This window comes from Pelodiscus sinensis, chromosome 14, assembly GCF_052426305.1.
Source record: "Pelodiscus sinensis isolate ZL-2025 chromosome 14, ASM5242630v1, whole genome shotgun sequence".
NCBI classification, from domain to species: Eukaryota; Metazoa; Chordata; order Testudines; family Trionychidae; genus Pelodiscus; species Pelodiscus sinensis.
In genome coordinates this window covers 7,720,922-7,729,413 of record NC_143065.1, presented here as the reverse complement: position 1 = coordinate 7,729,413, position 8,492 = coordinate 7,720,922, and positions in this window count along the sequence as shown.

The window sequence follows — 8,492 nt, the reverse complement described above, 5'->3', positions numbered from 1 at the left end:
CCAGGGCAGACCCGGCCCAGCGCCCCCCACGGGGAGGGCCCTGCTGCCAGGGCAGACCCGGCCCAGCGCCCCCACGGGGAGGGCTCTCCGCCAGGGCAGACCCGGCCCAGCGCCCCCATGGGGAGGGCTCTCCGCCAGGGCAGACCCAGCCCAGCGCCCCCCACGGGGAGGGCTCTCCGCCAGGGCAGACCCGGCCCAGCGCCCCCACGGGGAGGGCTCTCCGCCAGGGCAGACCCGGCCCAGCGCCCCCCACGGGGAGGGCTCTCCGCCAGGGCAGACCTGGCCCAGCACCCCCCACGGGGAGGGCTCTCCGCCAGGGCAGACCCGGCCCAGCGCCCCCCACGGGGAGGGCTCTCCACCAGGGCAGACCCGGCCCAGCGCCCCCACGGGGAGGGCTCTCCGCCAGGGCAGACCCGGCCCAGCACCCCCACGGGGAGGGCTCTCCGCCAGGGCAGACCCGGCCCAGCGCCCCCACGGGGAGGGCTCTCCGCCAGGGCAGACCCGGCCCAGCGCCCCCCACGGGGAGGGCTCTCCACCAGGGCAGACCCGGCCCAGCGCCCCCACGGGGAGGGCTCTCCGCCAGGGCAGACCCGGCCCAGCGCCCCCCACGGGGAGGGCTCTCCGCCAGGGCAGACCCGGCCCAGCGCCCCCACGGGGAGGGCTCTCCGCCAGGGCAGACCCGGCCCAGCGCCCCCACGGGGAGGGCTCTCCGCCAGGGCAGACCCGGCCCAGCGCCCCCCACGGGGAGGGCCCTGCCGTTCTCGTTCGGCTCGAGCGCCCCTGCAGGAGGGTCCCAGGAGGGTGAGGCCTGTTTTATGCCCAGCCGGTGTCTAGTCTGAACAGGCCAGAGTTGCCGGGGTGGCAAGCGACCCGCATTGACTGCCAGGAGCCTAGGGAACCCGCGGGAGTGGAAATTCCCCACCCCCATCAGGAACTACTAAGGCGCCTGCATCCGACTGTCACGTGAATGAGGGATTCCCAGGCCCCCTCTGCATCGCCACGCTGCCGAATTATTCACGCGCCCGTCGCACTCTGAGCTGAGGTCGCGCTCGGTTTCTAATAGTAACGATGTAAGAGGCTGACGGGACTGGCAAAGCTCCATCGGCGTCTACGGAGCCAGGCAGTAGCTGCCCCGGAGCCTCGGATTCAAAAGGACCCGGGATCTGGAGCCAGAGCCAGGCAGGACACGCTCCAGCTCCCTGGGTGGCACTGGGCAGTGCTGAAGGGCTGGGGGGGGGAGGAGGCTAGCCTCAGCCCCGCCCTTTCTGCTGGAGGCCCTGCCCCTTTCCGGATCACAGAGCGGCCCCACCACCACCTGGCCCCCCTGAATGGAGCTAGGACAATTTATGCCTGGTGAGGCTCTAGGCCGTGTTGTTAACATATATGTCCACACACTCCCGGATCACTTCACTTCGCTTCCCACTGAAATGCAGCCAGCTCTGGGGCAGAGCAAAGCAACACTGCACCAAAAGGTCAGGGCAAGAAAACTGTGGGCCCTAGTTAAGAGAGCCCTGAGGAGCTTAGGTCGGGAGAGTGTAATTACCCAGGCTGGAGCAGGAGCAAACCTCCCACAGTGCCCCCCCTGACTAGCTCTGCAAGAGCCCGATGGCTCTTTCTCTGCATCCAGGCTCGTGTCTCTGGCTGGCTCTTGCTCACGGCGGTGGCGTATTTCTCTTTTGGCTGCTTCCTGAGAGGCGGGCTGCAGGGCGGAGGCGGAGCTCCGCATTGTGACCCAGTGGGAGCTATTTGGAGGCTTCTGTTTTCTTCCTTCTCTGCTTGTCTCAATAGTTCATACGTTGAGTCAGAAGAAAATGCTTAAACACGGGAAGCGGCTTTTGTAGCAGCGACAGAAAAGCAGCGGCAGTGCCTGTGGCTCTAGCGCACCCGATTCTCCAGCGCACCCGATTCTCCAGCGCACCCGATTCTTCGTGGCACTCCCCTGCGCACGCCGGCCCTGCTCCCGCTCACGTGGGGTGCAAGGGGGGTCGACGCAGGGCTTCCCTGGCTGGCGCTAGGCTGGGGAGCAGAGCACGTGGCCAGCATAGCCCCTCTGGATATGCATGGGACTGCATGGAGCTTAGCAAGGGGAGCAGGTGGGGCGGTGAGCCCCGCCCTGTGCATTTCCACGTGGGCAGGAAAGAGAAGACCCCGTGCTCTCCGCTCTGATCACACCAGCACACCCAGCACTTGTGCTTCGCACCAGGAACTCCACGGGGCTTTCCAACTATGGGAAATAGCAGTGCTCCCATCCTTTGACAGCTGGGCGCGATTGGGGCTGGCCCACCTGAGCCCGGAGGGGGTAAAGACACGCCCCTCGGGGGCCAATTAACTCCACATGCTGCACCGGAGGGAGCCGCGTCTGGTTCAGCTGACGGGCAGAGGCGGCCCCGCGGGAGGAGCCGGGCCAGGGGAAGAAAGCCGGGCAGGAGGCCCAAGGAAGACCATGCACACAGATGTGCAGAACTCTACATCCTCAATGAAAATTACCACCCCCCCCCCCCAATGATGCTATTCAGTTCTGCGGCACTTCTTGCCTGAGGGCCTCAAAGCGCTTTAGGAACATTAACTAATTAAGCCTCACAAGAAAGCCCTGTGGGGTGAAAAGGCATCGGCAGGAATAGTCCACCCAGCACTAAAAAGCAGCCGCCTCTGGGGTGGAACACCACAGCTGATTAACAGAGCACACAACCACAAAGAACGCTTTTGGGGGTAGAGAGGAGGCGACGCATATTGCCACCAACTGCAGCCTCAGGAGAGAACCCCGGGGGCAGGAAATCCATAATTACACCCGCTAGGACTTAGCCCCGATACTTGGGCTAGCATCCAGCTGTGGCTAAAAGAGTCTTGGGCAGATGGCCTGGGGCTTCCTTGTCTGGCTCTCAGAAAGGCCAATGCTGCACCGAGAACATGGCTTTCAGGGGTGGTTGTTGCGGCTCTTGGTTGGGTACGTAACTTGGCTCTGAACCACCAGCTCCTGCCTAATCCCTACCTGGTGTCTTTTTTCTAATGGGGCGTCAGGCCGGGGATGCAAAGGTCCCATTCAATGAAGTTTCTGTGCTGTAAATCAGGTCAAGTTAATTTCTCGCTCCCCTCGTCTCAGGCTGATTCAGCGTAATGTGTAGGGAAGTGGGGCCGAAAGGCGGGGCGTGGGCTGTCTGGCATCTAAACGCAGCCCCCTCCTCGTGCGATGTCACAACGGTTCGTCCCCGGCCCTTTGCACCTCTGCTGTTATAGTCAGAGTGAGTGTCAGTCTCCGGTTAGCTCCTCGAGCATCGTGGGCCAAGTGGCTCCCCGGAGGAAAGCCGCTTCTCCCCGCGGTAGCCAATGTGGCCCCACGGAGTTTCGTATCGTTTCATTCTTCTTCCGCATTGCTAGCCCCAGTGGAACAGAGTCTGGGGCTGGGATGCCCAGTGTGCCGAAGAAATTCAACGCCACGTGTGCAAACGCTGCACTCAGCCCCAGTGAGAGGGACGTCGCAGGGCGCTTTGCTGCTATTTCTGTCCCACACTGATCTCTCTGCTCCCCTCCTCCCTGCAAGCTTCCCCCGGCGCTCAGATAAGAGACTTAGCAATCGCGCTCTGCAGAGTGGCTGAGGGAAGGAAGCATCCGGAGGCCAGTGAGCCTCCTCCTCCATCGCCCCCTCTCAGAGCATCTTCGACCCACAGGACGGGAGTGGGTCTGCCTTTGGGCTAAGGCCTGGGGCTCCCATCTTGGGAAATTCCAGGGAGAGGGATTTCTCGCACAGCCTGGGCCTGCAGGGAAGGCCGAAGGAGACAGGAAGTTCTCAGAACCCGTCCTCTTGTAAGAGAGAACCGTCCTGCAACTTTCCAGGGGATTGATCCACGGAATCACAAGGCTTCTCTGGGAACCAGCTTCCAGCCCAAATGCCGGGATGGGAGCTGTGTGAAACACTGAACAGAGTTGCTGAGAAGATGTGTTGCTCGTGATGCCCCCCCCCTCCTTCCCGTCGGAATACTTGGACTTCTGGGTTCCTCCCTATTTCCATCAGCTGAGCCTCTTCTTCCTTACTCCAGATTCCACGGAGGCTGCGTCAGAATCCCACGGAGGCTGCGGAAGGAAACCAGGATTGCTTAGATCTACGCCATGTGGATTTCTGCCCCCAGATTTAGAACTCAGCAGGAAATCATTTTCCCATCCCAAAAGATTTTGTGAGACTTTAACTTTCTTTCCCACTCTGAATCGGGACACAGTGGAACTTTACGAATGGTCACAAACTGGCGGAAACAGTTTGGTTTGGTCATTTCTAAACATGACGCTTTGATTTCGCCCTAATCTTTGTACTCTACTTTTTACTACAAAGTAGCCTGGATCTCGGAATGAAAACATGCTTTGAAGGGAAGGGGGGAGCTGTTGGTTTCAAAAACGTTCCCTGTGTTTCCAATTAGCTTTGAAGCAGGAAGTTCAGTCAAACAAGCCCCGTTTCAGTTTTGACAAACCAGGCCCTTCTCCAGCAAACCCAAGTTAGTTACAAAGTTCCTCACAATAAAACCCTGTGCTAAGGCATCCCAGCCCTGAAAACAACCCAGGCCCCGCTCCGGGCATCGGACGAGAACACCCTGCGGCGTGTAGGCGTGAGGTCACAGCCGGGGTGAGCCCTCAAGCAGGGTTTCAGATGCCACCAGGCAGCTGGTGTACGTAGGGGGCCTTGCACGCTGTCTGCATTCAGCAGCCATGTTTCTTGCCCCACCCCCAGTACCGTGTCTGCGTCAAGCATTGTGAAGCCTATTGACTCAGGCTGCTCACGAGAGGGGCCCTGCTTTTTTAACGGCATGAGCCCTGGGCCAAGAACGCGCCAGCGTAGCCGCCTGGGAGCTCGGTTACCCGGCGTTGCTGCAGCGACACATCACGTGGGGCCACAGTTGAGGAGACCTCTCTGCGCTAGCTGCGGCCGAGCCAGCTTCCGAGAAGTCTGGCCTGGGGGTAGCACGAAGGGACCCGAGTACCCGCCCGCCCGAGACTCCAGGCATGCGCTTGGCAGCCAGCCGTGGCTCGGCTCTACTCGGGCGCCTCAATCGTCCAGCAGCCCCGCGGATTCCTTGGCAGGATTCCTGCCTCTGAGACGCATGGAAAATCCGTCTGGCGCTAGCTGTTCTGCATGTTCTAATTAGATGCTTGCACGTCATTTGCCTGTTTCCTCGGTGAGCTTTGACTTCCCGCGTTTCCAGGGGCCTTTTGGCTCTCCCTGCGTCTTTTGCTCTGGGTAGCCCTGGGGGTGCTCTTGGGCCTCTTCACTTTGTTTTTAGTTGGGGGTGTACGGACGGTCCTGCCCCTCGGGGGATGGAGATAAATAGCATCGATGGAGCTTACAGGCACTTTCCTCTTGTGCCTCTTCCTCTTCATTTCCATTCAATTCGCTTCCTCCTTTTGGCGTGGTCCCCCTTCGGAAGCTGCTGTTAGGGTCACTGTTACCGACCAGTCAGCGAGAGCCACCTCTCGGACCAGGCCCCGTGCCCCGCCTAGGACAAAGCAGGAAGGTCCCACAAGGAGCTGCTCCAAGGAGGCGTTAACACCTAGAACCTTTATCCTGGCCTGAGGTGACCCGTACCCAGTCCCGGGGGACCCCTTGCTCTTCGTATTATCGAGGTTTTTACTCGATAGCCTCTCCCTGAGCATTCCACCGTGGAGGGGGCTACGCGAGACGCTATTCTGCAGGCGTGGGGGGGCTCTCGATGCCGCGGGGCCAGGCTAGTCCTGTGTTTTACTCGCCCTTGTCTTCAGACCTCGTGCCACCCCCGCCCCCCCGCCACGAGAGCTGTTCCTAAGTGTTTTGTGTCCAGGTATTACTGGCCCCATCGAGTAGGCCTGGTCCGTCTCGTTTCTGGGCTGTGTGTATTAGCAAGAGCCTCAGGTAAGATCTGGCATTCGGGTTACCTCAGGGCGAGGTGCTGGCTTTCATTGGACCAGCTTCGGCTGGTGAGAGACAAGCTTTTAAGCTGGCACAAAGTTCTTCCTCAGGTCAGGGGAGACGGTCGCCTGACTGCAGCGTATGTTTGTTTGGCGTGTCTGGGTCTCGCGTGCCCCCTCCGACCTCGCTCACACAACTCCCTTGTGCTGCGCCTGGCTCCTTTGGAGTTTAAACCCTGAGGCTGGAGCGTTGTCCCCTCCTGGGCGCAGCATGTCAGGGGAGACGCGGACAAGCTGGAGGAGGCCCAGAGGGAGCAACAAGACTGCGTCAGAGGCCTAGAGACCAAGCCCCGAGAGGGAGGCTGGAAGAACAGAGCTGGTTCAGTCTGGGACTCGGGAAGAGTTTGCAAGTTCACCAGAGGGCGCTACAAGGAGGTGGGAGGAAGCGTTGCTCTTCCCCTCGGAGGGCAGGACAAGAAGCGCTGGGCTCACAGTGCAGCAAGGGCATGAGGTGGCCAAGCAGAACACGCTGCCCAGGGAAGCCGAGGAATCTCTGAGGCCGGGGGTCTGAGACCCGCCAGAGATGGCCTAGGTAACACGGAACCCATGCTGAGCTCAGAGGGCCAGAAGGCATCTTGAGGTTCCAGCCAGACCTGTGTCTGGGGCTCGGGGCACTTCTCGGCATGGGACAGTGCGAGCCCATCACGCTCTGCTGTGCACACTGGCCTGGTGTGGGTCCGCTCCCGCCCGTGCTCAGTGGCCTTGCTCAGCTCCCCGCTGGAATGGAGACTGGGGGGCCAATGCCAGTCCCTGGCCCAATGTGCCTTCTGCCATCTGTGCAGGTGTGGGGCTGGGGCGAGACTGCGACCAATGCCCCCCCTGACAACTTCACAGCCCTCCTGATGCCCCCAAAGCGACGGCGGGCCTGGGAAGAAAAACCAATCACCTCACGGCCAGGAGCAAGCCAGCCTGGTGCCAGGAGCGCTCAGGAGCGGTGAGACCTGCCCAGACCTGCCCCTGCCGCTGGCTGGGCGGGGGACACGCTCGTCTCCTCTGCAGTGAGCATGGAAGCAGAGCGGGGAAGCTGTGGGAATTATTCCCGCTCAGCAGATTTCCCTGCCCTGGGATGGGGCCTCAGTGCCCAGGCTGGGCCCCGGGAGCTCGCATGCTTGCCTCTCTGCTCGGGCCTCTCTCACGCAGGAGGCTGCTCCCCAGGAAAGGGGTGCGTGGCCCTCGGCAGCAGCGTCTCTCGCTGTGGGGCAAGCGGGCGGTGGCTCGTGAAGGAAGCAGGCCCTGTAGGGCTACGAGGAGACCTGACATGGCTGCGCTGGGACTCAGGCGTAAGCATGCGCTGTTAGCTGGGGCAGCATCTCCCCGGGAGCCGCCCCAGACAGGCTCTGGGCTGACGGGATTCCTGGGCTTGCCGGAGGCCTTGCATGAGAATAAGCAGCAACCCCAGAAATTATTTGGGCCAGCTGGCCTGAGCCAGCCTTGTGCAGACCCCATGGCTCTGCCCCCACTGACGCTGGTCAGGGCCGGGCTCTGTCTGTCTTGGCACATCACGGCCAGTACGTGGTCTGGGCTTCCCGCATGGTAGGTGTGACGGCGCGATCTGGGGGGCAGCAGGGCTCCGCTGGCGCACGCGGCTTTGCCAGGCACCAAAGGTGGGGGGGGGCAGGCCTGAGAGGTGCTGGGACCTGTGTGCCAGGCTGCCATGCTACCCACTTGGCCCATCGGCCCTCGCCCAGCAACATGGAGCCGGCTCCCGAGCCTCCCAGTGCGGGGCAGGCTCTGGTCTCTGGAGCCGGCCCCACACCGCAGGCTCTGCCGCTGGCGGGTCTCCGGAGCCGGCCCCACACCGCAGGCTCTGCCGCTGGCGGGTCTCCGGAGCCGGCCCCACACCGCAGGCTCTGCCGCTGGCGGGTCTCCGGAGCCGGCCCCACACCGCAGGCTCTGCCGCTGACGGGTCTCCGGAGCCGGCCCCACACCGCAGGCTCTGCCGCTGGAGGGTCTCCAGAGCTGGCCCCACACCGCAGGCTCTGCCGCTGGCGGGTCTCCGGAGCCGGCCCCACACCGCAGGCTCTGCCGCTGGCGGGTCTCCGGAGCCGGCCCCACACAGCAGGCTCTGCCACTGGCGGGTCTCCGGAGCCGGCCCCACACCGCAGGCTCTGCCGCTGGCGGGTCTCCGGAGCTGGCCCCACACTGCAGGCTCTGCCGCTGGCGGGTCTCCGGAGCCGGCCCCACACAGCAGGCTCTGCCACTGGCGGGTCTCCGGAGCCGGCCCCACACCGCAGGCTCTGCCGCTGGCGGGTCTCCGGAGCTGGCCCCACACTGCAGGCTCTGCCGCTGGCGGGTCTCCGGAGCCGGCCCCACACAGCAGGCTCTGCCACTGGCGGGTCTCCGGAGCCGGCCCCACACCGCAGGCTCTGCCGCTGGCGGGTCTCCGGAGCTGGCCCCACACTGCAGGCTCTGCCGCTGGCGGGTCTCGGGAGCTGGCCCCACACTGCAGGCTCTGCCGCTGGCGGGTCTCCGGAGCCGGCCCCACACCGCAGGCTCTGCCACTGGCGGGTCTCCGGAGCCGGCCCCACACCGCAGGAGAGAGGCTGTTCTCAGTAGTGACAGATGGC